At 25.7% G+C, this 26,004-nt stretch overlaps 1 protein-coding gene across 4 annotated transcripts in view; it reads right to left on the bottom strand.

Annotated features, from left to right (window-relative positions):
* Positions 1 to 26,004, bottom strand: part of LOC129964606 (dopamine receptor 1-like) — a 212,006-nt gene that overhangs the window by 100,692 nt on the left and 85,310 nt on the right. Inside the window, exon 1 of one of the 4 annotated variants that reach the window (XM_056079117.1) lies at positions 3,117 to 3,283. The exons of the other annotated variants lie outside the window; for them this stretch is intronic. The gene's annotated coding sequence lies outside the window, so the exon portion shown is untranslated. Of the gene's footprint in view, positions 1 to 3,116; positions 3,284 to 26,004 lie in introns of those variants that run through there. 4 annotated transcript variants of the gene reach the window in all.

Genomic DNA, 26,004 nt, shown 5'->3' with positions numbered 1-26,004 from the left:
AAATTTAAAAAATTACTCACCAAAATTATTACTTTGCAATTTATATTAAATAAATAAATATTTTCGCCGATAAATTTTTATTTTAAATTTTAAATTATAGCTGTTTTAAAATCTTTAAATATAATTTATTTACACAACAAATAGTATTGAATTTTATAAAAGAGATGGAAATTACAATAAATTATCATTACTTTAAAAGTTATTAAACAACTTATTATTACTATAAATTATTGATAATCTGTTATAATAATTCTGTCATATTCTTACATAAAAATAAATATTTTTCTTGACAGTTACAGGGAAAATGTTTTAATATGAAGAGAAAATATTATAGAAATTCCAGATAAAATTAAAAATATTTAAAATTTTTGCAGTTCTTTAAAACAATGATTTTATAAAATTTCTCCAAGGAAATGACAGGACAATTCGATTAAGTTAGTATTGCATAAGTTAAAATTATCAGCTAAGTGGGTTAATTTTATAATTATAACAAGCCGAATTATATTTCTGCTATAAGTGTAAGTTCTTAATAAAAAATATAATATTAAATAATTTCAAAGGCAAACGAATTAATAATAAATTTGACTATTAAGATACTTAAAATAAACAATTGACTTTATTAAAGTGAAGAATATTATTTAAAGTAAATTAATTAAACTTTTAATTTTATTTTACAGATAAATTCGTAATAATATGATGCTGCTTTCTGATTGGAATTTTCGAAAATATAATAAGGTTTAAAAGATTTTAATGCATGATTTTCCCCCTTATTTTTAAATGTATAAAACAGTCAAAATACTAATGATGAATTCTCTGTCTCTCTCTGTTTGTATATATATATAGATGTTAAACAGACAAAAAGAAATATATAATATAACATATAAAAATGAAACATATTTACAAGCTACAAAATATACTAGAATGATTCTGTTATTGATAAAACTTATCAATAAGAAATTAAAAATATTGAAAAAAAGGTTATTATTTTAGAACAAAATTTAATTTGAATATACACTAGTAATATTATGATGATGTCAGGATTGAATTTATATTAAATTCGATAATAAATGGTTGCTCATTATCATTTAAATTCTCCATTACCGTGCTAAAATTTCTATGATCAAAAATGAAACGAAATGAAATGAATGATCAAAAATGAAAAAAATTATCGATGGTTTTGAATATTCAGAACGATTTTTCTCACATATTTCCGCTATTTATTTCATTTTTAATCATTAATACTATTTTAAAAAGGTTTTCTTTAAATCCCACATTCTACTTTCATCATTATTTGTTATTAAAGTACAATTTAAATAAATAAGATTATTTGACTTCAGTTTCTTTATTAAAAATTCATTAATTCAATACTTACTTTATGAGGGTATGCAGTTTTTCGATGAATTAATTTTATAAAAACTGTCTGGAAACATTAAAAAAAATCCAATGCACTGGATTATTTTTCATTAGTAGAATGAGGTAAATGATGAAAAAAGGGGGAGATTTTTCATCTAGATAACGATCATCCGTGCTCCAAGGTTTCCCAAATTCATTCTGAACAAAAACTTACGAACGAGAAAAAAAAATCAACGATACCGCAGTGTTATATAGCTGTTGTAAATCAAACTAATGAGCTGAAATGCATAAAAGTGTAACATCTCTTCTGCTAATGAGAAATTTAATGGTTTGAAAAAATGTAATGCAATCGAACTTCAACATCGTGCGTAGAAATCTGAAGGGAATTTAACACGATTTGGGAATATTTCAGTTCCCAGTCAAGAAAGTATTAATCAGTGTGCCGTAAATCAAACCTAATTATTTCACCACATTAAATTCTAAGCTTAAGTTGGGAAGTTTTCAGCTATCGTAAATTTATGTATTTAAAGCCTTTTCATCCCTCTTTTTAAACACTTTAAATACTTCTTTTATAAAAAACAATTAATGGCATAGGTAGAAAATTAGAGTTTTTCCATTGACCCGTGACCTTTTCTGTTCATTGTCACTATTTCGAATATATGTTTCTGCGAATTTTTCATTTATTTAACTTACTGTTCTAATTAAAACTTGAAGTGCGCGAGTTTTTTTTTATTAAATATTTCATGGAAAGCGAATGCGAAACATTCTTTTATTGATTTCTAATCTTTCTCTTGCAGAAAGTTTTTTTTAAAATCATTCTTTGAATAATTGTTCAAGTTATTTTTGTATTAAGAATTTTAATTTAAATGCCTGGAAAAAATTAAAGCCATTGTAATTTAATATATTTCCATCATTGCCAATTAATAATTGTACGTCCGTGTAGATAAAAAAAAATTAATGAAAAAAAAATAAAGGAAGAACAAATTACGGATAGAAAAATTAGATCACCTAAATACGTGTGACAATTTTGACTATACATTATGTTTAATGAATTTTTGTACTTCTATTTTTCTTTTCTGTTAGGTTTATTCTCTCTCTCTCTCGTAGTGGTTTTTAATAACGACTAAAGATTTCATTTAGAAATAAATCACTAGCTATCAAACGACTAAATTTTCATTTTATAGCTCGAAAGATATCAAGTAATTTTCTAAAGATATTTTTCTTTTACTTAATGTTAAGCTGTTTAAATATTAATCGAAAAATAATTTTTCTTTTACCGTAAGGATTTAGAAAATAAGAAAATTAAATAAAAAAAATATTAAGGCTTCCTATGGACAAATAGTTTTACCTTTTCTTTTTCATTCAAATATTTTAAAATACTTTTCTGGTTTCTCAACAACGATTAAATTTTTTCTGTGTTAATATTTATTAATATTCTAACTACATTATGGTATGAATTACTTAATTAAAATTTTAATACTCAACTTAAGAGCTTTAATTATATTTTAGCAATAAAAAAAATTAAAGAAGACATCAAATTTAGACATAATACAAACAAAAATGTCTTTTCAAATCCCTTTTATGGAATTTTGTAAGACTGATAAATAATGTAAGTAATAAATAATATATATATATATATATATATATATATATATATATATATATGTCATAATAAATATTTGAAAATTGTTATAACTGAAAGCAAGCACACAAATATCTTTTGAACACACAGCTGTTTAAATACACAAAAAAGATCGTTTTACCTTTCTAAATGATCTTTGAGCATTTTCTATGATAAAAAAAGACCATATCCTTCTGTTATGTTATCTCTTAGGGTTATCATCTCCGTACAAAAACATATTCCAACACTTCCAAAAAAGTTTTCACTGAAATTATTATCCAACTGCGATTATAAGACCCAATCTAAAAGAAGTTTCTTCTTGAATTCAAAATCTAGTCTCAACAACATACTTTATAGCCAACAATTTTGTAAATTTCCGTTCAATTCAGGTTCGTTTCATATCAATACGCGACCCTTATCATTCATTTCCTGCTAGAATGAAATGAGATGATGATGCATACTAGATATATCATTTAGCAGTGTTACTGCTGGTTTCCCAAATAATGCGCCCGATAACAAGAGCCCAACAGATGTTGATTTTCCCTCTGTATATTCCGAACCAGAAGCCTTTTCTCTGCTGTATTTATTTAGAGTCCTCTGATATTTCATCCGACGCAATTCAAAAGATCATTTATTTGGTTTTATCATGAGGGTCGCTCGCTTATGCGTCAGTTTATGATGTCATTTTTTATCCCGTATCAAAGAATTCGAGTGCGTATTCTGTATTTTATTAAAATGATTCCAACCCCGCTGTTCTGCTGTTGCATGATTCATTGAATAGCAACGAAACATTTCTATTAATTTGGATGTTTTGTGACCTACCAACCTAAAAATTGAATACACGGATGAAAGCAATTATTGTTTCTTGGAAATGTTGCTTTTAATCTCAGTTGTTTAATTTTTATATATGAGTAAATAATTGATAACTTAGAGAGTTTTATTTTATAAGATTAAAATTAGCACAGAAATTTTTATGTAGATACATTAAAAATAGAAGTAGCGTTAACTATATAGAAAAATTTCACAATTTAGGGAACATGAGGATATCTAAATAATTTGAGGTTCTAACATTCAGATTTTGCATTGACTTCATGTAACTAATGAAAACTCATGCAAAAACCACTAATTATAGACAAAAAAAAACAAGATTTTTATTATTCAACAGGTTACTGATCTTGTACGCAAGAAGAGGAAAACATTCCATCTTGGAAGATAAATGTCTTTCGATATTTTTTTAAATAATTAAACTAATTCATGCAATTTTGAACAAATTCCAATGTTTCCATGTATAGGTACAATTATTTTCGAAAATCTTGACGAAAAAAATTAAAAGGTTGCATTATTTCAAAATTATGCTTCTACTATGCAGCATCATTTACTCACTCTTAGAGTGTAGGTCGCTTCTAATAATTTTAAGACAGAACATGAATGGAAAGAAAATGCCTGACACTGTTATACTTTTATGAGTAAAATTTATAGGAAAGGTTTAAAAATATAATAATTTATCTTTTAACATAGTTTCGAAATGAGTCATATCTAAAAATTTTAAGTAATCTATTATACAAGCTTGCGAAATTATTTGATTTTTGCTTTTAAAAACTACACGCTCTTTGGCACAATTTAAAATAATGAAGCCGAAATAAACAGAAGATTAGCTGGTTCCTCATTGAACAAAATGTTCCTCATTTTCATTTTTCTATTTATGCCGTGCAAATGCAGTGCTAACCTCACTAGTGAACTTATTTAAAAACCAATTATAAATCTGAATCCAAATACTTTTTCTACACCGTCGAAATGATATTAGTTGAAATAGTAGACGACTCGTGACTTTTATACAATTCTACAACAGAGAATACATGTTCTCTGTAAGTACAAATCATATTAAGAAATATATCGTATTATTTTTTATATTAAATTTTTAATGTGGCAATATAAAGTATCGGAAACAATTGAATTTTTATGATCATAACTTAACATCGTTCACATGGTATTTAGAGCAATATGCGTAATCTCTGCATTTAACACTAACTAAGTTACTAATAAATAAATGTGTGGCGATTAAATAAATATTAACAATAATTTTAGCTTTCTGATCAATTAAAATCTTATTTTTTTAAAGGAAAGAATTTTTAATGACGGTAACATCAAATGCTACTAATAGCACTATTTTTTAAAAAGTTTGGCAGTTGATCCTAATAAATGTATGAAAACAAACAATTCTTTAATCAAATAAATAAGTAAATAAGAAATATGTGTCGAAAAAGGATATTCAATTAAGTTGCCATTTCTTTCCAAAATTAAAAACATGTAGTTTTTTAAGAATTCTGCCCATTCCAACTATAAACTGTTCTCTTTATTCTAAATTTATTATTTTTTCTTTTATTATATTTTTTATTATTCAATTATATTTATGCGAAAAGCAAAAATGATTTTTTTAAATGGATTTCAAGTAGTTTGGTTTTTATCTCAAATTAAAAATAACAAATACTTATCGCTCTTTTATATTAGTACTTTTAAATGTATAAAAAAGTAAATGATAAGAGACATCTATGTTCTAAAATCACTGAATGGTGATTCTCATAATTCATTCGATACACCTATCTGACTTCATTAAGTTTATCAACATGCGAAAAAGCGAATTAATATTAAAAGTAATTTGTGCTGAATAAAATGAAGAAAATAAAATTAATTGAATCATGAAACCAGATTTGATTAGCAACATAAAGAATTCATTCTTAAGGTCGTCGCTTCTGTCATTTTGCATTTAGTTTTCATAATTTTAGGAAAATAATCATTAATAGATTAAACGTAAACCAAACAGTCTTATTCATAACTAAACTGCATTTTATTTTATTTTATATTATTACAAAACAGCTTATTAAAAAGAATGCAAATAATGTTGTATAAATTATATGTGCATATTTTACATGTTTACTGCTTTTGAGGTTTTTCATAAAAATACAGATGACGATTAACAACTGATTTTTGTTTTCAAATATATAACACTTATACTTCAGAAGAATAAAACTTTTACTGAAATGAAACATAAATTGGATTGCCAAGTGCAAAATATTTCTGAATCCTAAAACATATTATATAAGTAATCTTATGATTTACTTATAATTAATTTAAGGAACTACTTGTGCTTTTTTTTCAAGTTATGCTTCAGATCTCAGGCAGACTTATTTTGTAGCCCTATTGACGCATACTATTTTATTCATTTTATTCTGTAATTTCTGAACTACAAAAAAATATCTGTCACATTATCTGTTTATATAATAATTTTATTTTCAAAATGTTTATAACTAATATAGATCTTGTTTGAAAACAATACTTTTTTAGTGATCAAAATATTTATATTATATTACATTACTGCTTCAACGTTTTGTTTTTGATTTCAATCTTTTTCGAATTTTCGTTAAAAAGTTCTCACACAATATCAATTCTGTACATATATAGGTAAACAAATTAAGTTGATGAGTATTTCAATAAATGATAAATAAAAATAGAATTTTATTTTATATTATTCTCTGTTAAAATTTTTAATGGTATGCTGCAATCTTAGCTCATTCCGCAAAAAATTATAATTAATCGGCATAAAGTCTTGAAAACGGGTCTTTAAAGACTTGAAAATTTATCTACTAATTTCCTTTCAAATTAATATTAACAAGCAATGAAAGCATCAAGTTTAAAACTATTCAATTTACGGTAGTAGCCTTTTCAAAGTTGCACGATATACGTTGAAGACTATCCTTGTATTTTGAAAATGGGTCAGAGAAGGAAAACAACACATGAAACATGATTACAGTACCCAAAGTATAAAGACTAACTTCCTAATCATCACCACTTTCGACATTGAATATAGAAAATGAGAAATCTAAATATGATTTTGATTTACACAAAACTCGGGCTTAAAATCTAAAATATAGCTGTCGGGGTCAAGAAACAGTCCATCAAATCTAAAGAAACTGTACGACTCTAAGAAATATTTCAATATTGTTCATGATCCATAGAATTAATATGACGTGATATCCCATTCTCAGATATGTTCAAGATAACGGCTCTTACAATTTAATTAATCTGAACTCAACTCTCCCCAAAAATTTAAAACTCTCTCCTTCCCAGAATGCTTCAGCAATTTCCATTAAATAAGTCTATAAAAACATTTTCGTAAATAATTTTGGATTCAGTAGCTAATTATGGCAACAATTACGAATTCAATTTTTTAAATTTCTTAAAATTACCGAATTTTTTTGCAAAAGAATTGTGCATGGTAATTTAAACCCTTCCAGTATGGATATGTATATCTTATAATGTAAAAAGCAGAATAAAAAACTGTAATGATTTGGTATGCTTCATACATTAATTCTTCAATTATGGCACATCCTATTTTCAGGTGAAAAAGTATGGTAAATAAAAATAACAAACACATTACCTTAAATCAAACTGTAACTTACATATTTGAAGACGAAAAACGCTAAAATCAATATTTATGTTTCCATTAGGTCAATCAACGTAATACCTTCTCATTCATAAAGATTACTTGTTTCTGAAATCATTGTTGAAGCTTACATGATTTCGTCGAAACCACTTTCTCATTGTTTCTTATTCTTTCTATTTCATCTATCTCATTCAGAAAGGTATCTAAGATGTGTGATGTAATATTCTAATTTTTTTGACAACATGCAGAAATACCTTAAAATTTTCCATTTATAATAACTGCAAACTGTGTTTCCATATAACCACTCAATATTTTCATGTAATTTGGCTTGAGTTTTTAAGATGTCCTGCAAGTGGAATGCTACCATTTCTCTGTAAAATTCATCAAAACTTTTTTATTTGAATCAATTAAGATTTTGAAATAATATACTTGAATGTATGTCTTTTTTCTCCATTCTAATTCGAAAAAATTAATACATTTTCCTCTAAAATCGAACGTTTTCTTAAACATTAAAACTACGTACTCTGTGATGGAAAATAACAAATTGATCTATATCTGCATGGTTTTTTTTTGTCCAGCAAAAGCGAAACATACAATTTTAATAAAGTTCATTATATTGTACCATTTTCTTCTATAATAAAATGTCTGTAAATACAACGAATTATATTTATATCTTGAAAGCAATCCATCTCTGACATTTGTATTATGAAACGAATTCGCCGGCAAAGGCAAACACACAAATGATATAATAGTAAACAGTATTAGAAATGCATTAAAATAGAGGAAACAATCCGTTTAGATTATTTCCATGATGAATAACAGAATATCCTGCTTAACACGGGCTTATACAACTTGCAAATCCTTCGCTTGACGTTTGTACATAATATGGTCTATTCATATAAGCTTACTGGTATCTAAATCCTCCATCTCTTCCAGACACATTTCGAAGTGCCACCAGTAGATAATATTTTGTTATTTTCAATAATAAAAATAATGCAAGATGGCGGAATTTAAAGCAATAATGCTATTTGCTTTTTTCTAATGTTGTTATTTTCATGTGAAATCAATAACTAATGAATTTTATGATTCTGTTTTATTGATAACATGAATATTAAAATTATCATCTTTATAAGCTGATATACTATTCATAATCAACATATTTGATATGATATGCATGATGGAAAAAAAAGTGTTCAAAACACTCTGCAGGGAAAACCGATAAATTTTGAGCCAAATTCGGCTGTTACTTCTTCGGTTTTACGGACTAAAAAAAGGGTTTTCCTATTTTAATTATAATTTTTATTAAATAAATTAAGATTTTTTTAAAAAATTTAATATTTTCAGAGCATATAACTACAGAAAAATTATTTTTATATTACTTTAAAATTCAAAAGTTTTGCTTTCTAGTGATCCTAGTCTTATTCTTTCACAATTTTAAATCGCATTCATTAGTTTTCTTAAGCAGCTAAGCAATTTCTCTTGCTTTAGTTATCTATTTTATTTTCATATCCATTGTGCTGATATTAAATAGTTTTTTTTATGTATGTTGCTACATAATTAAGAACCAATTTTAAGATTAAAACAAAAATGGCAATCAAGCCTAAAATTATAAAAAATATTATGCTAGAATGTTTCAGATTTGTAATTTGAATCTCTTTTAAGATTTTTTTATGAGTTTTAGAAAAAAAAAATGTTATTTCGTAGGGGAGAACTAAAAGGAAATTAAACAAATTTCATAGGAACCTAACTATCTCGGAAACAAAACTTTAAAATAAAAATGATTAAAAAAATCACCTTTGATATTTACACATAAGACGTTGTTAACACCTCTGTCTAAAAGTAATGCATTACTGCTTTAAGTGTGTTTTTTATATTTACACTAATAAATAATATTTGTTTTTATTTAAATATCAACAATTACCTTCTTCAGGGTTTTTACAATACCCTCTCAATCTGCCTAAAATTAAGAATAATTGATTTAAATTATTTACTTTTGATGGTCGTATTACTCCAGCTACATATAAATTATAAATTATTTTATCCTGAGAAAAGAAACTATTATCTTAAAAATATACAAAATGTAATTTATTTAAAATTTAAATATTAGAAATCAAATTACTTCATAACGAAAAAAAGAAAACTTATATATAACTTAAATTTATATAATGAGTTTTTCCCAACAGAATTCATTTTATGACGTTGAAAGAAAAATAAAGATTTATATGACACCTAAACACTTCCAAAAATTAATCTGTCATGCAAATAAAATATTTAAATAAAAGGTTACATTTTTGTTTTCTTCATGGCAAGTCCCTTTCAGCAATATTACGCACTTCTTCGGGCGCTCATTAAAGTTTCAAGGTTGATTGCACACTCAGAAATTGTCACCAAAACTGAATAATAAATGTTTGGGACATAAAAAAAATTAAGGAATAAATTTGCGAAAATATATCTTGAGAATACATTTTCATAAAGGCAGCGATATGAACTTCCCTAAAAAGCTTATTTCCTTAAAAAATGAAACAAGTGATTGAAAGAATTATTAAATGCGAAAAAAAGTAATCATATTGTGAAGTGAATAATAAGGTTGTTTTGTATTCATCTTCATAACATTCAAATGCCGCAAGTAAGGACGGAGACTAATACTAATTCTTTTAATTTAGTTAAAATATTTTTAATATTATTTAAGAAACTAGGTGATAAACTTTTATACATAATTCTTAATATAAAAATTAATGCGATATTATTATACTGCAATCATTGTATTAATAATTTTTTTCAATTTCATTTCAATATTTTTAATAACCGTTGATACATTGTAAACAATAAAGTATTGATTAGCTTTTAATATAAACATATTGGATATTAAATGTAAAAAAAAATCTCTGTATTTTAATCATCTTTTAATTCTTTATTTTACCTTAGGTTAAATTAATCTGTATTAATATTTCATCATTCAATTTGCATACATAAAATTGGATAGGAAGCATTAGTAATTATAAAATTCTTCCTGATAGAAGAAATTTAATCTTATGAAAGAAAACATCGCATGAAGAGTTACATTTCATAAAAAAGAGTTTAGCATATGAAAACTATATCATATGTACCTTTTGAATAAACAAAAAGAAGCTGTATTTTATTTCAATGAAAGTTGAAACCAAAAGGAGTCAAAATTAATAATTGCAACGCTTGAAATATATAATCAATAATGGAATGTAGTTAGCGGAAGGCTTTCAAAGTCACTTTTAATAATGAAAGTAAACGTGTTTATTATTTGAAGAGAAATAACTAAAAATAAATTCGAAGATGTTTTTCTAATTTCATGAACTTGGGGTATTAATTCAGAAATAATTGTTACATAAAAAAATTCCAATTTTTAAAAGAGAAATCAAAGGAAACATTTTTAGAATTCCAAAATTTTATAGCCAGGAAAAGTTTTATATTTCATTTCGATGTTTCTCCTCTCGATACGCTTTCAAAAAAGCACTTATAAGAAGCCTGAGATTTGAAATGATCATACATTTTTTTCCTTTAATTTTTTGAAAGAATCATTATAAATTATAATTGCAATATTATATATTGTCTCATATATTATAACTTGGCTGAATTTTAAAAAGCTAGTTTTTATTCAAGAAACTATTTTATAATATTCAAATAAAGCGTGATTTAATGCTTGCCTTGAACTTTTTAAATTACAAATAATGTATAAATTGAATTAAATTAGTGTAACAGCTTTGTCTATGGTGAGATTTTATGAAAACATTTTATACAAAAATCTACACATTTCAAGCTATTGAAAATATAATGATTTTTTGACGTGCTGGATTCAATTATAAATCACTGTAAATGTTAATTTACTTCAGATTTTAGAAACAGATTGCTAAATTATAAGGATTTGTGTAAATTCAAAATTCATTAAAATATGTAATCAGCATTGCTTTCATGAAACGTGTTATATTAAGTTCATATTTATGATTTACATACATTTAAAAACTATCTTATTATATATTATATGCATATTTATTATGCTAAAAATATATATTATATTTAAATAAAAATAATATTTTCAAAATTCTATTAATTATAAACATTTTTGTCATTTGATATTCTTAACTTAAAATTAATAATTGCGCTAAAATAAATTTTAGTTATTTTAGGAACCAAAGCAAAATCAATAATTACAATTCCAATAAATAATATATAATTATCTGTAAATTTGCCTTGATAAAATAATATTAATGATAATGTTTAATGAAATAATATAAAAAAACTATCTTTAAAGATATATTTATCCTTTTAGAAAATTTAATTTGGAAATATATATAATTAAATCAAATACATGATATTAAATCACAAAAAAGTTAATTAAAAATAACTAATTTTTCAACTTCAATGAACTAAGAAAGTATAACTAGAAAATTACTATAACTATTTTGCTACAAATGGACTTAAATAAATGACATTCTCTTGATTAATTTTATACTGTGCAAAAATCTTCTGGGTATTTAAAAATGAATAAAATATGATTTTTATGTAAAACATATAAATTAAAAATGAAATGAAAAAATAATTTTTATTCATTTTTTTTTCAAATTTGTTTGATTTAGGAATAATAACTCTTTTTGAAAAACTACAAAAAGTAATTTAAATATCAAAGAGGAGAACAGAAATTTCGGCTTTGTCTAAATAAAAAGGAGAAAACATTTTAAATATAAACTTTAAAGATATTCCATTATTTTTCAATAACAGACATTTTGAATAGGAAAAAAGTGTTCGTGATTTGAATTTATAATATGTGTTTGAATAATATAAAACGGAAGTTTTCCTTTGCTAAAACTTAGTTGAAATTATGCTAAAGAAACGAAAATCTTATAATAATAATAATTGTCAGTTTTTGATTTTGTAAGTATTACTTAAAAACGATTTTGTTTTTACTGATAGGCTTTTTAATGCTTTCATTTTAATTAAAAATTAACATCTTTTTAGCGCACAAAGTGTAGTAATATGCAAACTGCTTACACATGGCGGTATATGATAACATATCTTATCAACGTACGTTGAGGCAAATCAAATGATATACCTTTTCCAAGAAAATGTTTGAAGAAATGTAAACAATTTTTTCTTGATATCTATTGTAGTATTTGATGACACGAATATTATTTTGAAAAGGTTTTAATAATCACGTCAAATGAGAACGAACTCATATCATAAGGCAACCCCTTTTTAAACATTCATATACACTTTCTAAACACCCAAATCATGAAAACATGAAATATACAATTTAAACTTTATGTTTTCATTAGTCGGAATAAAGAATTAAAAGAGGAATGAATTAAAATTCTTTTTTAAAAAATATGAAATGTTTTAATAACTATAGGTTTTCACCTTACTGAAAATACTCGAAATATAAAATTTCTGTGAATTGTTTCAGGGCATTAAAAGCAAGATGAAAATTCAATTCACTCTTAGCATTTTCATCCAAGGAGAATGAATCTTCAAATTGCTCTTTTGAGTAATAATTAAACATTCAAATGCTGAAACTTATTTTAATATCATGATGATCTTACATAGAATAACACTAAAGCATCGGGATTTTTTAAAATGTTCTGAAATTCCCAGACTTGTCTCTGAGCATTTTACTCCATAAACATCGAAAACCCATTTTTGTTATAGTTTACTCAAGTGATAGAGGTATTAATAGTTAAATAGTTTTTGATGTACTTTCTTTAAGTGCTTTTCTACAGGCTCAGAGGATATTTAATTACTTGAACATCATGAAGAAAATTACCTATCAGTCCATAATTAAATTAGAACGTATATCACGGAAATGAGGGTTATTATCTTGAGAGAAGTATTTAGTTGTTTTTCTTTGATGCTGATATTTAACTCATTTTTGGTAATTTTATATCCTTCTTAAGAACGCTCATTGTTCGTAAGGATATTGCATACGATTACCACGTAATTTTATCTTTTAATCTCTTTTGTATTCATTTTTCAGGGTCTGTGTTTTTTATAAAATGAATTCGAGCCATATGTTTAGTAAATCGAGATGGCAACATATTGTTCGCAAAGATTAAATAAAATGACGGAAAAAAGGAAATAAAATTTTATAAAATTGTTCCACACTAGAGTAAAAAAGAAGGAAAAATAAATGGTTTTTGTTTTTCCAAATTAAATCTGGCTTTAACATTCCATCTGCAAGTCTTCAGTTTTATAAAGTCTTAAACTTTTCAGCAACAGAGAATCATCTCTGGTTGTCACTTCCAGGATATATTCTTATTTTTTAATTGAAAAATAAATAAGAAACAATGTAAATTAAGTAAAAGATTTATAATTAAATGTTATCTAAGGTTTACGAAATAAAATGAAAAGTAAACATACTTACGGATAAGAAAACAAGGCTCTTGATCAACAAGGGAACATAAATGAAAAATAAATAACCTTACTTTTTTTTTCAAAATCCACGCATTGCTTTATTAAGTTAAACATAAACGAGTTCTATATTGAGAATTTACTAAAATACATTTATTTCGCACAAAATACTAATGTGGAGAAAAACCACGTAAAAAAATATTTTTTTCTTTCTCATGAATCATCATATTTGATTTATATTTAAAATGTTATTATTTTACATTTTGTTTTAATTATTTTTATAAAAAAGTTTTCGTAGTCTAAAATTGTTTGTTTTTGTCGTAAAAAATTCAAAATTTTCATTTTTTTTTTTCAAATATTAGGGACACAAATATGTATAATAAACGCTTAAACTTATTGGAATTGATTTGGTATTCTTTTTGCTTTATTGGCTTATCACTCATTAATGCAACAAGCAACAAATAAAATCCAAATATTTTTCTAGTTATAACAAAATTTGCTGTAAAAAATCACTACCAATTTTTTCAGTATGCCACATTAAATGCATCCAACGAATTTTAAATAACTTAAAAGCTTAGTGATATTATATTTAACGAAAACGGATTATAATTAGGAAATCCAATAGCATCCATTCCCTTTTCAACAAAACGAACTGCTTTCTGTAATTTCTGTAAAATTAATTATGTATAAATTTGAATCGATTCATATTTTTGTTGATAGTTTTAAATAATTATTCCTTTTACATTTAATGAGGGCTTCAGCTAAATTTAATTACTATAATATTCATGAGTAGATGCACTTGCCTTTATAGAGTAAAATATTTTTTTTCCCTTTCATACATATTTAACAAAAAAAAAATTAATATCCTGCAGTTCATTTTAGTTTTCATCATTTTTAGGTATAAAAAGGAACAAAAAGTATAATTACAGAAGACAAATTTAAAGTTAATCCATTAAAATTTATTTAAGTTCTTATTAAATAAATAATTAAAATTAACAGTTAAAAAGATCATAAAATTAAATATAAAAATGGAAGAAATTTTTTTTTCATAAAACGTCATCTAATTACATACTTTTACATAGTTTTTAATTGTAACTTTGAAAACTCGTTCCAAATTACGAAAGCCAGATTACTTTAAATTATTTAAAAAGGCAAGATGAATTCAAGGATAAAACTATAAAAAAGGATAAAAAAGTTGTTATAAAAAACCCTGAACTTTTAATAAAATAAAAGATTCTAAACTTTCATCTTTCATATTAGAATATTGAAAAAATATATTCCCTTTTTACAAATTTAAAATAATTTGATATGATTTTCTGTGGAAAATCAAATAATTTCTAATACGTAATTGAAGAACCTTTAAAGCCTAATTTCAATTTCACATTTCGTAGCGTATAGATGCAAAAAATGTAAATTAATGTTTATTTTAAAACAAAAGAAAAAAAAATAATAATAATTTCTATGAAAAAACAATCTTTCTTAAAAAGAGCAAATTTATTTTCTTAGACAGAATAGTATGCAAACTAAGCCAATTATGCTGTTTGCTATATATATATATATATATATATATATATATATATATATATATATATATTTAAAATGAACTGATTTGTTTAAATTAACATATTAATTTGACATTTGATCGAGAAATATTTTTAAATTAATTTATTTGTTCATGAAGAGTATTTACATTATTTGATACTAATTTTAAGTTTATTATTTTAATTTATCATTGGTTCGGCTAAATAATTTTGATTGTCGACATTAAAATTTTGCGATTATAAAAATAATGGCGGTTCTAGTTGCTTCTAATGAAATCTTTCTAGAATTTGAAATTAGTTATAAAATGAAATTAAAATTAATTCAAGATGGATGATTCAAACTCTTAATGTAATTTATTTACTATTTTTCTCCAGTACGAAACATTTCTTTTCTTTACAGTTTTTTACATATTTTACTTTTTCAGTTTACAAAAAAAAAAAAAAAAAAAAAAAAAAAAAATACGAAAAAATGAACGAAATTCGCTCTACGTTGCATGTGGCATGCTGACTTTGAGGATTTGAAACCAAAATAATATAAAATAAGGTTATGAAAACTAAGCAAAAATATGACATTCATTTTGAGCATTTATTTTTCTTTACTGTAATGATATCACACAGAGTTCAAAATCGAAATGAAGAATTGAAAATAAAGAAACATTAAAAAAGTGGCAATGAAATTAAAATGTTTGTTATAATTAATAAAGATGGGATCAAAATATGAAAAAGAAATTACATGATTCTTTATACACCTAGAAAGATTGTTGATTTAATTAGAATAATGATTCAATTTAAGTTTCTGAAATAAAATCTTCGAAAGTTATTTTAAATAACTCCGGTTCTAAATAATATTAATTTATTTGAATTAAAACCTTCCAATAGAAAATATTCGAGCTAAAATTAATGTAGTGAATTGATTTTTTTTTAATTTAGTAAAAATTGAGATTGATGAGAATCTTATAGAGCAAGCAAATGTGTTGAATGAAATGTTAAACTATTTTAATTAGATTAATAGACTTTCAAAAAAGAAGTGCTTTGTCTTTGTATCCTTATGTCGACAAGATTTTGGTACTATATTATTCTGCAAAATCCGCCAGGTGGGTGCAAGGCGTAAACTGTTCAACGGGGTCAATAAAGGATAAGAACGTTTATTCTACACGATAATATAAAATAAAAAAACACAGTCCTAGTGTACAAAAGAACATAACATGCATTAAACAAGAAAAAACTGAATAACTATTAAACAACAACAACAGCTCAAGTTACTAAACACAACAGAGCAAATTCTCTTTTACTCTTCAGCTAAGAGAAATCTTGCAGGAGACCTACTTTTAAGATAATGTACTCGCTTGAGCTCAATCCACGAGCTCTTTTTCAACTCAAATAGTGATTGTTAAGTACTACTTCATTCAATTCATCTTCGTTTTTTATAGCTACCATAAAAGAGCATTGAATGTTCTAAATTAAACAGGCAATCGAGTCTTAATTTTTATGATCATCGTTAAAATATTCCGAATGCTTCATATTTGTTGCCGAAGTTTACAAATAATGATCATATTTCCCAGTAATATTTTTGAATGTGAATATTTAATTTACTTAGGAATATTTAATAAAACAACTTTTTATATCTTTGAAAAAATGGGCACGGATTCTTACTAATTAATTTGAACTGAAAATTTAAGATCAAAACCAAATTTACGATTATATTTCCCGTTTTTTTTTCTATATCGACATTTATTAAGATATACACAACTTCAACTAAATCAATAAAAACATAATGAAATATATAGCTTTTGAAGAAACACAAGTAAGTAGATTTTTTTTCACACTTGCATACAAAAATTTTTTGTAACAATACAAAAATAAAAATAAACGTAATGGAATGGCATTTAAAAATATTTTAAAGGCTATATAAAAATAAATACATTTTCAACCTTTCTCAGAGAAAAGAATGATAAATTTGAACTTGATATTATAATGTAACTAGTAATAAATGTTTTATTTTGGAAATCATTTGCAAGTACATGCAAAATATCCTGATTTCTAGACCTCCTCAGGAAGCATTTTCTCCTATTTTTTATGACAATAAGCAAAATTTAGGTTATTTCCTAAGTGAGAATATAATTACTGATATTTCTTATTGTGTTTCCTTCAAACTTACTAGATAACATATTAAATGTGGATATTTAAAATCCATTATTAAAAATATTGTTGAACTTTATTTATTTTTTTATCAAATTTATCAACAGGAGACGTCATGCATTCGAAATCAAAATTTAATTACATTGATCGAAACGAATTCTGAAAATATGAAACTAATAAAATACAATAAAGTGTACAAAACTTAAAAATTGTATTTCATCAAAATAAGCGAAATTTTTTAAAAAAAACTATCATTACAAATATGGAATAAAAATATGTAAAAACTCATTTTAATTTATAAAAGTTGATTACATCTCCATTCATCAAGTTAATATATTGAAAATCTAATTTCTAAATCCATATCTTGAAATGAAGCAGTGAAGGTTATTTTTATGATAAATCTAAGTCAATTCCATTTAAATAATAGTTCTACGCATGAAGAAAAAACTGCATAATTTCCTAAAAATAAATGGTCAAAATATATATATATATTCAAAAAGTTAAAGAAAAATTTCCAATAATTTTTCATACATTGGGATATTTTTAAAAACATGGTGAAGTAAGAAATATTCCTTTAGCAGGACCAAACATTTTTTGACATATTGGAGAATTCTATTTTTTTAACTTGAAAAACCCATTAAAATATGTATCGCTTAATTTTACCCATATTATTTTTATTTTACTTTTATGACACTTATACTAAAAATAAAACTATGTGTTAAGATAATCGCAAGATATCGTGTCCGAAAGGCACTCTTTTTTTTTTTTCGAGTAAGTCGCACTATTAAAACATCGTTAAGAAGCACCGAAGGTCAAGCATCAAAAAAACCTCTTCATATCCAATATAAACGTCTGAAACAAACAGCTACTTTTCTTGTCAGAGTAACGAATAACAAAGGGTTTGTTTGCATGCCGTGCTAACTAATTTCTTGCCCCATCTACATGGTTGTAATCACGTGGGATAGCCATCAATCATCTTAGGTGACACCCCCAAAGGATGTCTGCTGACGGGCAATCATTCAAACTCTTGTTAAGCGACGAATAGAGGATTTCTTTTGCCAGCACTTCCGAGGGGAAAATTGGATTTCTTTAAGGAGAAATCATATTTATTTGGGACGCATTAGCTGTTATGAATGACTGTTTTACTCAGTGCTGTAGAAACGAACTTTTTGAATTTTCTATAGATGTACAAGCTGTGTATTTCATAACTTATTTGGATATAACTATTCTAACAAATGGGTAATTATTGTTTCGTGTTTTTCTTCCCAGATGTTTCTTTATGTAAATTTTAAAACACGCAAATTTTAAATCTCAATAGTATCTCGTGCTTTGATAAGAAACAATTCCACCAGTTACGAGATTCCACCATTTCCAGATTGAAATTTTCACCTGTTACGATTATGCAATTATGAATACTGTTTAGAGTTTGTGAACTAAAAGATACTGATGTGACTTGCCAGATTAAGTTCCTTTTAAATACTTTATGAGAATTATTTTTGATTAGCACCTCTAATTTCTGAAAGATTTATTTCCCATTATATACAGGGTGATCCAAAAATCTGCTAACATTTGAAAATTCTGTAATTGATGGAATACTGCAGAAAAAAAAGTAAAAATAAACACACATGCTTGAAACGACATGGGATTTTATTGAAATTAAAACCACAGCAAAAAAATGGCCAACAGATGACGCTTCATATGATAAAAAGAGGAATAATTAGCATAACGATTTTTAACAAAGACTATGTTCTTTATATGAAATGTTCAACATATCGGCCGTTATTCACGAACCTTACCTCTATTCGAGGGACAATGTTGTCGACAGTACATATAGCATATCTGAAGGTGTGCTGAGAAATTGTTGTCGAATGTTTTCTTTCAATATCTTTAATGAGGTCGGATGATTGCGGTAGATTTGCGATTTTAAGTAAAACTACAACCAATAATAACACGATTAAAGATCTGGGGACCTGGAAAGGGACGGAAGTGGCGGACGCAATCTTGACCAAACGATGCGAGGAAGAAATTTTTGGCACGCGTAGATATATGGGGAAGAACGCCATTTTGAATAACAGTAGTACTTTCTAGCAAGTGTTTATCAGGTGAGGTATGATACGATTCTGTAACATATAGACGCACCTGGTACACATCATGCTCACAGTTTGAAAAGCAGAATCGCTCGAAGTAAAAGGATCCGATCACAATAGATTTAGTAAGTCCATACCACACCATGACTTTCACTTCATGTAATGGAGTTTCCACGATAGTTCTAGGTTTTCAGGTAGCCTAAAATTCTACAGTTGTGGTAATTGTCAGACCCTCGGAGTGTGAAATGGGTGTCTTCGGTCCATAACACGTTGGACAACCAATCTTCATCAGCTACCATTTTTTGTACTTTTCTTTGTTTCATTTAATGAACCCCATGTCATTTTAATCATGTGTGTCAATTTTTCTGTCTACATTATTCCGTGAATTAGAATTTTCAAATGTTAACAGACTTTTGAATCACCCGGTTACCGTTCTACTTACAGCTGCACAAGAATTGTTTCGGCTGGGCCGATTTAGATAACAAGGAAAATCGGATCTAATTTCCCTCTCTGGACTTCAAAATTGCTACAGCTGGAGAATGTATAACCTGCGTTTGATTCATTAATCAGAGATAAATAACAGATCCTCCATTAAATATAGTCTCTAAGAAATGATCCTGAGGTCTCAAATCTAAAAATTTTCCCATTTGCCACCAATTTTCTTTATTTTTTATTATTATTTTTTTTTCAAATCATCTTCATATAGCAATATATAAAGATATTGCAGCCAGCATCTTACTCTCCAGACCTGCAAACCAAGTTATTGTGGAAATATTTGATTTCTACTAATAAAAACAAACATAGTGATTTTTAGGAGAAATTTTGAAGCCATCGTAGAAGTCAAATTTTCTCTAGATTTTATTAGTTTTCTCAAGAAAGCTAAATTGAAACAACTGCTTATTACAAGAAAAAAGTCATTATGTAATAAAACTTATCTTTGACATTGGTTACAGATTCTGATTATATAAATGAAATACGAGTTGAAATATGATGAATATCAATACAATAAAGAAAAAAAAGTTGGAACCTGTCACATAAGTTCAATAATATTTTGATCATTAATTTTATATCGGAAATTAAAGCAACGTAAATCATAAATTAAATCTAAATGGAGAACTAATACTTATTTATATGTCAAACAAATAGTTTAAGATTTTCTGGGCATTTATATAAAAATGTCTCGAATTTCTTAAAACATTTTTCTTGCGTGTCTTGTTTAATATAAGCCATAAAATTTGAAATAAAAAAATTAAGTTATAAAGTAAGTGATAGATAGTTTTGATAGAGTAAAAAATGTAATTGAATGAAAAAGTAGCTAAGTTTCAAGCTGTTATCATAATTTGTAACTGGATTCTGAAAATCTTTTGAATAAAAAATAAAACTAAAAGGATAAAATATTAAATATTGTCTGTTATAAAGTCCAATGGTTTTAGAACATTTTCCATGAAATTACAGGCACCCTGAAATGTTTATTTTTAAAGAAAAATGACAAGAAAATGTATATACTTTTTTTTTCAATTTATCTAAAATCCTAGAGAATATCTAATTTTTCACAAAATCATTTTCAGTGAGATTAATCAACATTAATTACTTTTGTCTATTAACAAAATACATTAATCATTGAATACAATTTATAAAACCAATTTTAATATTCTGAAATTTGATACATATCCCAATGATTCAGATTTTAAAGCTCGATAAGACAATGATAGATAAATAAAGAAAATTAGTTAAATATTATTTAAAATGCTTTCATATAAATTCATTAAGAAATGTTTCATGTTTGCTTAACATAATTGATAAACAGTTAATGTTATGATTTCAACTGCTTTCTATGTTTCAGACATTTACGTGTAATTGTCTAATCAATTCTTGTAATTATCTAAACAGAAGACAAATTTTCCAAATAACTTTTTTCTAGATATAAAATAAAAAAAACACTCAACTTTCAATAATAATAAAAAATCTGAATAAAGATTTTGCCTAAGTATTGAACCCCCATTGAGGACAACACGAATTTGCGGATAAAGAGTAATCGTTCAATTCAAGTGAAAAAAATATTGCGGTATTGAAATAACTTTACCCAATAACAGAGACCCTCGGGGGGGGGCACCTCGAAATGAGGATGAGATGCTTCCGGCATGGTGGTTGGATCTCGCCACCCTGGAGGGTACACTAACAGGTGGGGGATCTGGCTCCTCTCATCGATGACGGGACGTACTTCCTTCGGGGAGGGTTGTACCGTGGCCGGTGACGGCCCTTAGGACTCAACCACAGTTCCCGCCAATTGCTGTTGCGGCGGTCCGGTCATTCAGTTTTTTGGTTTAAATCCGTGTGCCTTAGGGCGGGTCGGAGAGTTAGATGGTTGACTTACCCAATAACAGAATATACGAATAGAGTTGGGCATTTGCAATGATCACGGCTAATTCAGTTTTGGTCCTCAGGATTCCAACCTGTTTTTTACTTTCTACTATCAATCATATCATCTTAAATATTTAAGCAGGGCAAGGATTATGATTATATACATATTCAATCAATGGAAATAAGAATAATGAAAAACAAAAGCTGAGTTTAATAATTGAATTAAAAATTCAAGAATTACATATAATAAAATGTCATGAAAGTTTGCTTCACATATGATTTAAATTTTCCGCTTCCTACTGTCAATCAGATCACCCTAAATACTTAAGAAGGGCGAGGATAGATACGCTTTGATTATATAAGTATTTAATCAATGGAAATAAGAAAAATGAAATAGAGAAGCTACATTTAATAACTGATTTCAAAACTCAAGAATTATATATGATAAAATATCATGAAAGCTTACTAAAGTTTTAAAAAGTACATAAACTTCAAGAAACAAAGATGCATGCTATGCTTATATGCGTATGTATATTTTTTATATTATATTTTATTTTAACAACCTAGCAAATTCATAGCAGAAGGCTAAGGCCTGAAGGTGACATTTAATGCTAGATTGTTTGCTATTCGTCCTAGCGTTAATCGAACCAACAGCTGTTTCCACGTCAGCAATAAAATAAGGCCAATTACACCAAAGTTAAGGTGGAAAAAATATTGATTTGACCATTTTTCCACCCAATAAAATTTCAAGACCCTAAACATGTTCGGGAAGTATCAGAACAATAAATCAAATCCCTCCATAAAGAAAATAAATGCTCAAAGATATTACAGAATATTTTTGAAATTTCACTGTGTATTATACTTTAAGCTCCCAGTAACTTAAGGAAATGATTTATACAACCATTCGTCTTCATAATAATCATAAAATATTTGATGAAATAAAGTATCTTTCTGAAAGCCGAGATTAATGATGATTGATTGGAATTCCGAATAAAACAACAGAATAAACGATAGAATGAACATAAAACTATTTGTATCCTATTGTATTTATATAATAGGGTACTGTGAGCTATTATAATAAACGTACCAGAAAAATTGGTGAATAAATCTCCAGACATATTTTTTATGGTTCATGTTAGCTGCTTTAGAGAGCATTTAATTCGCTGAGATAAATAGTTGTTAAAAATTACAATTAAATATTTCGAATAACATATAGACAACCTCAGAGAAAATATTTTTAAACTTCATATTTTGATCAATATATAGGATGTATTAATTCAAAAGAAATTGCACTTCTTTATTAATTCTGCTACGTATTTCCTGTTAGTATACGCAAAAGTATATGCAATATTAGTATATATATACATTGAATTTAACAAGAGAAAGATAAACAGTATTAAAAAATGGGCGCATGTTAAAAACCTTTCAACGTTTCTGGATTGTGAAATTAAATATTTATTGCAAATGCAAATTGTAGTTCCAAAATGTGTTTTAATATTTCGAATTCTTGATTGCATTTACAATCAAGGAATTATTTGTTACACTGATTTTTTAATTACATTGAAATCTACTAAACATGGAAAAATAAGCTATATCTTCATATCTTGATGATCAAGTTTTTTTTAAAAGTATATGCAATATTAGTAACAATAATGAGTACAATTTCAGTTTCAGTTAATAAAGAAATATATCCTTTAAAATACACATTAAAAATTTTAAAAATTGATTAAAATAGGAAATAATTAATTGGTACCATTGGAAAAGATAATTTTTGAATTTTATGATGATTCAAAAATATTATTTGTTCTGTAATATTTTCAGATGCTCTTGTGGTAAAACATTTCTCCTAATTTTTGATTATTTAAAATTATAACTAAAATTTCTCGAAGTTGCTCTTTCTCACTCCCTAAAGTATATATGTGAAAAGTTGGAACATAGTATAAAAGTACTTAGTAAATAGTAACTTAGTAAATATAATATGGCTTGTAGATCTCCAACATGCATATAAACGTAGTATATTTACCATAATTAATGCTTAGTATATTCATAATTATTAACAGAAGCGAATTCTCACACTTAAAATTACACAATTTGAAAGCTTTGAAACATATTAGAGCAAAAAGAAGAAATGTTTAAATCAAACAATAGATTTTTTTTTGTTGTTGTTTTTGACACTCTGACATCAGATATGATCCTAATATAATATTAATAATACTAAATTCAGTTATATAAATTAATGTTTAGAAATCGTAACACTTTGAATTCTCGATCAGGCTTACCTATAAAAACAATGAAAGAAGCAAGTTATCTATACATTTTTCATTTGTTTCCAAAGAGTCGAAGAAAATCCCTCTTTATTAATTTATAACATAAAGAGGATATATGAAATTGATTGATTGACAATATATATATAAAGCAGAGAAATAGTTTCCTCCTAGACTTTCATGTAAACATAAAATCTATAACTAGTTTTCTGTTTAATTTCTCAATATAATTCCCAAAATGTATTTAGAAGCCTCACCATTTGAAAGATTGGGTCTAACAATAAATACAAACATGCAATTTCAGTGTTGTGGTAACTTTCCAGATTATGTCTTCGATTCGTAAACAATAAGTATTAAGGCTTTTATAAATGAAAATTTAGTAAAAATATATAGTTTTTGTGTTAAAACCATATAACAAACTTAATTCATCTGACAGATTGAATTTCTAAGTTATCGCTTTCACATGCACATGGATAGCCAGTTGGGCTTCTCATCATCAAATTTTATTCAAAATTGCTTGCGATTCCACAATTTGGGTGAAAAATTAACCTATCAAATTTAATCCGTCAAGCTTCAATTATATTTCATTCATCATTTCCCACATATTTAAATATAATTCCAAAAATGATTTTCGTAATGATGAAAAATACAAAAATACATCAAAATATCAATATTGAATTCTTTGAAAAATGCAAAACATTCTTTCGTGTGTATTTCATAAACAAGAAAATAAAAAGTTGCGAACTATGAGTCGAATCATAAAACAGTGCATAAAAATAAATTATATTTCATAAAACAGATGATAAAATGTACTATTTAAGAAATATATAAAAAAAAGTCTAGATTTCAAATCAATATTTCGATATACACAAGAAGCATTGTGCTTAAAAAAATGAGAGATTGCGTTAATTCAATAAAAAAATTATACTTAATAAAATACTTTCAAACCCATATTACCATTAATATATATTTGTAATAATAAGCCTTATTACAATAAATAAATTAAATTTTGATATACAATAGATTAGACCCAAATACCATCTTTAATTATGTGCATAAAATACTTTTTGGAAAATATTATTGAACAGCTAACTTTCCTATATAAATAAAGAAACATTTCGATATAGTTTTATTAAATGCTTTTATTAGTTCGATAATATTTTAGTTGCTGCAATGAATTAATTTCTTGAAATACATATATTTTCTTATATGCATTGTTAAAATTTTTGAGATAAGAAACTAAAAACATACATTTTTTTTAATGATCAACTTGTAATGTTGTTTTAGAAGGTGATTAAAATTTTTTTTTAACTATAGGAAGTAATACAGTTACTTGCTTTTAAGAAGTAATGAAATCTAACTAAAACTAACTAATTCCAAATTATGAAATACATTTTTATTATCTTATTTATTTAAAGCAAAAAAAAACAATCACTAAAACTTTTTTTGAATATATTTCAATAAAAATGAAGCCGATGAATTCTTTTAGCATAATTGACACCTATCTAAAATCAGAAAAATTACTTTGATTAAAATACATTTTTAGAGAATAAGGAAAGATACTCCTCATTTAAATATAAATCGAAAATGGATTATTACTTTTTTTTTTGCGAAAAAAATTACTCTCATTTGGGATAATTTATTTTTTTAAGGGATTCTAATATTAAATTGTTATTCCAGGTATAAAATCCTATTTTTCTTGAGTTTTTCTCTAGTTGCAAATTCAAAGAAAATATTTTTTACCGCTACTGTTAATTATTATCTTCTTTCCATTATCATCTCTACAAAACAAAAAAAAAATGTCTCTCTTCAAAGTTTTCCACCG

The sequence above is a fragment of the Argiope bruennichi genome, chromosome 1 (assembly GCF_947563725.1).
Source record: "Argiope bruennichi chromosome 1, qqArgBrue1.1, whole genome shotgun sequence".
NCBI classification, from domain to species: domain Eukaryota; kingdom Metazoa; phylum Arthropoda; class Arachnida; order Araneae; family Araneidae; genus Argiope; species Argiope bruennichi.
The sequence above is the reverse complement of the archived record's forward strand: the minus strand, read 5'-3'. Positions and strand labels throughout refer to the sequence as shown.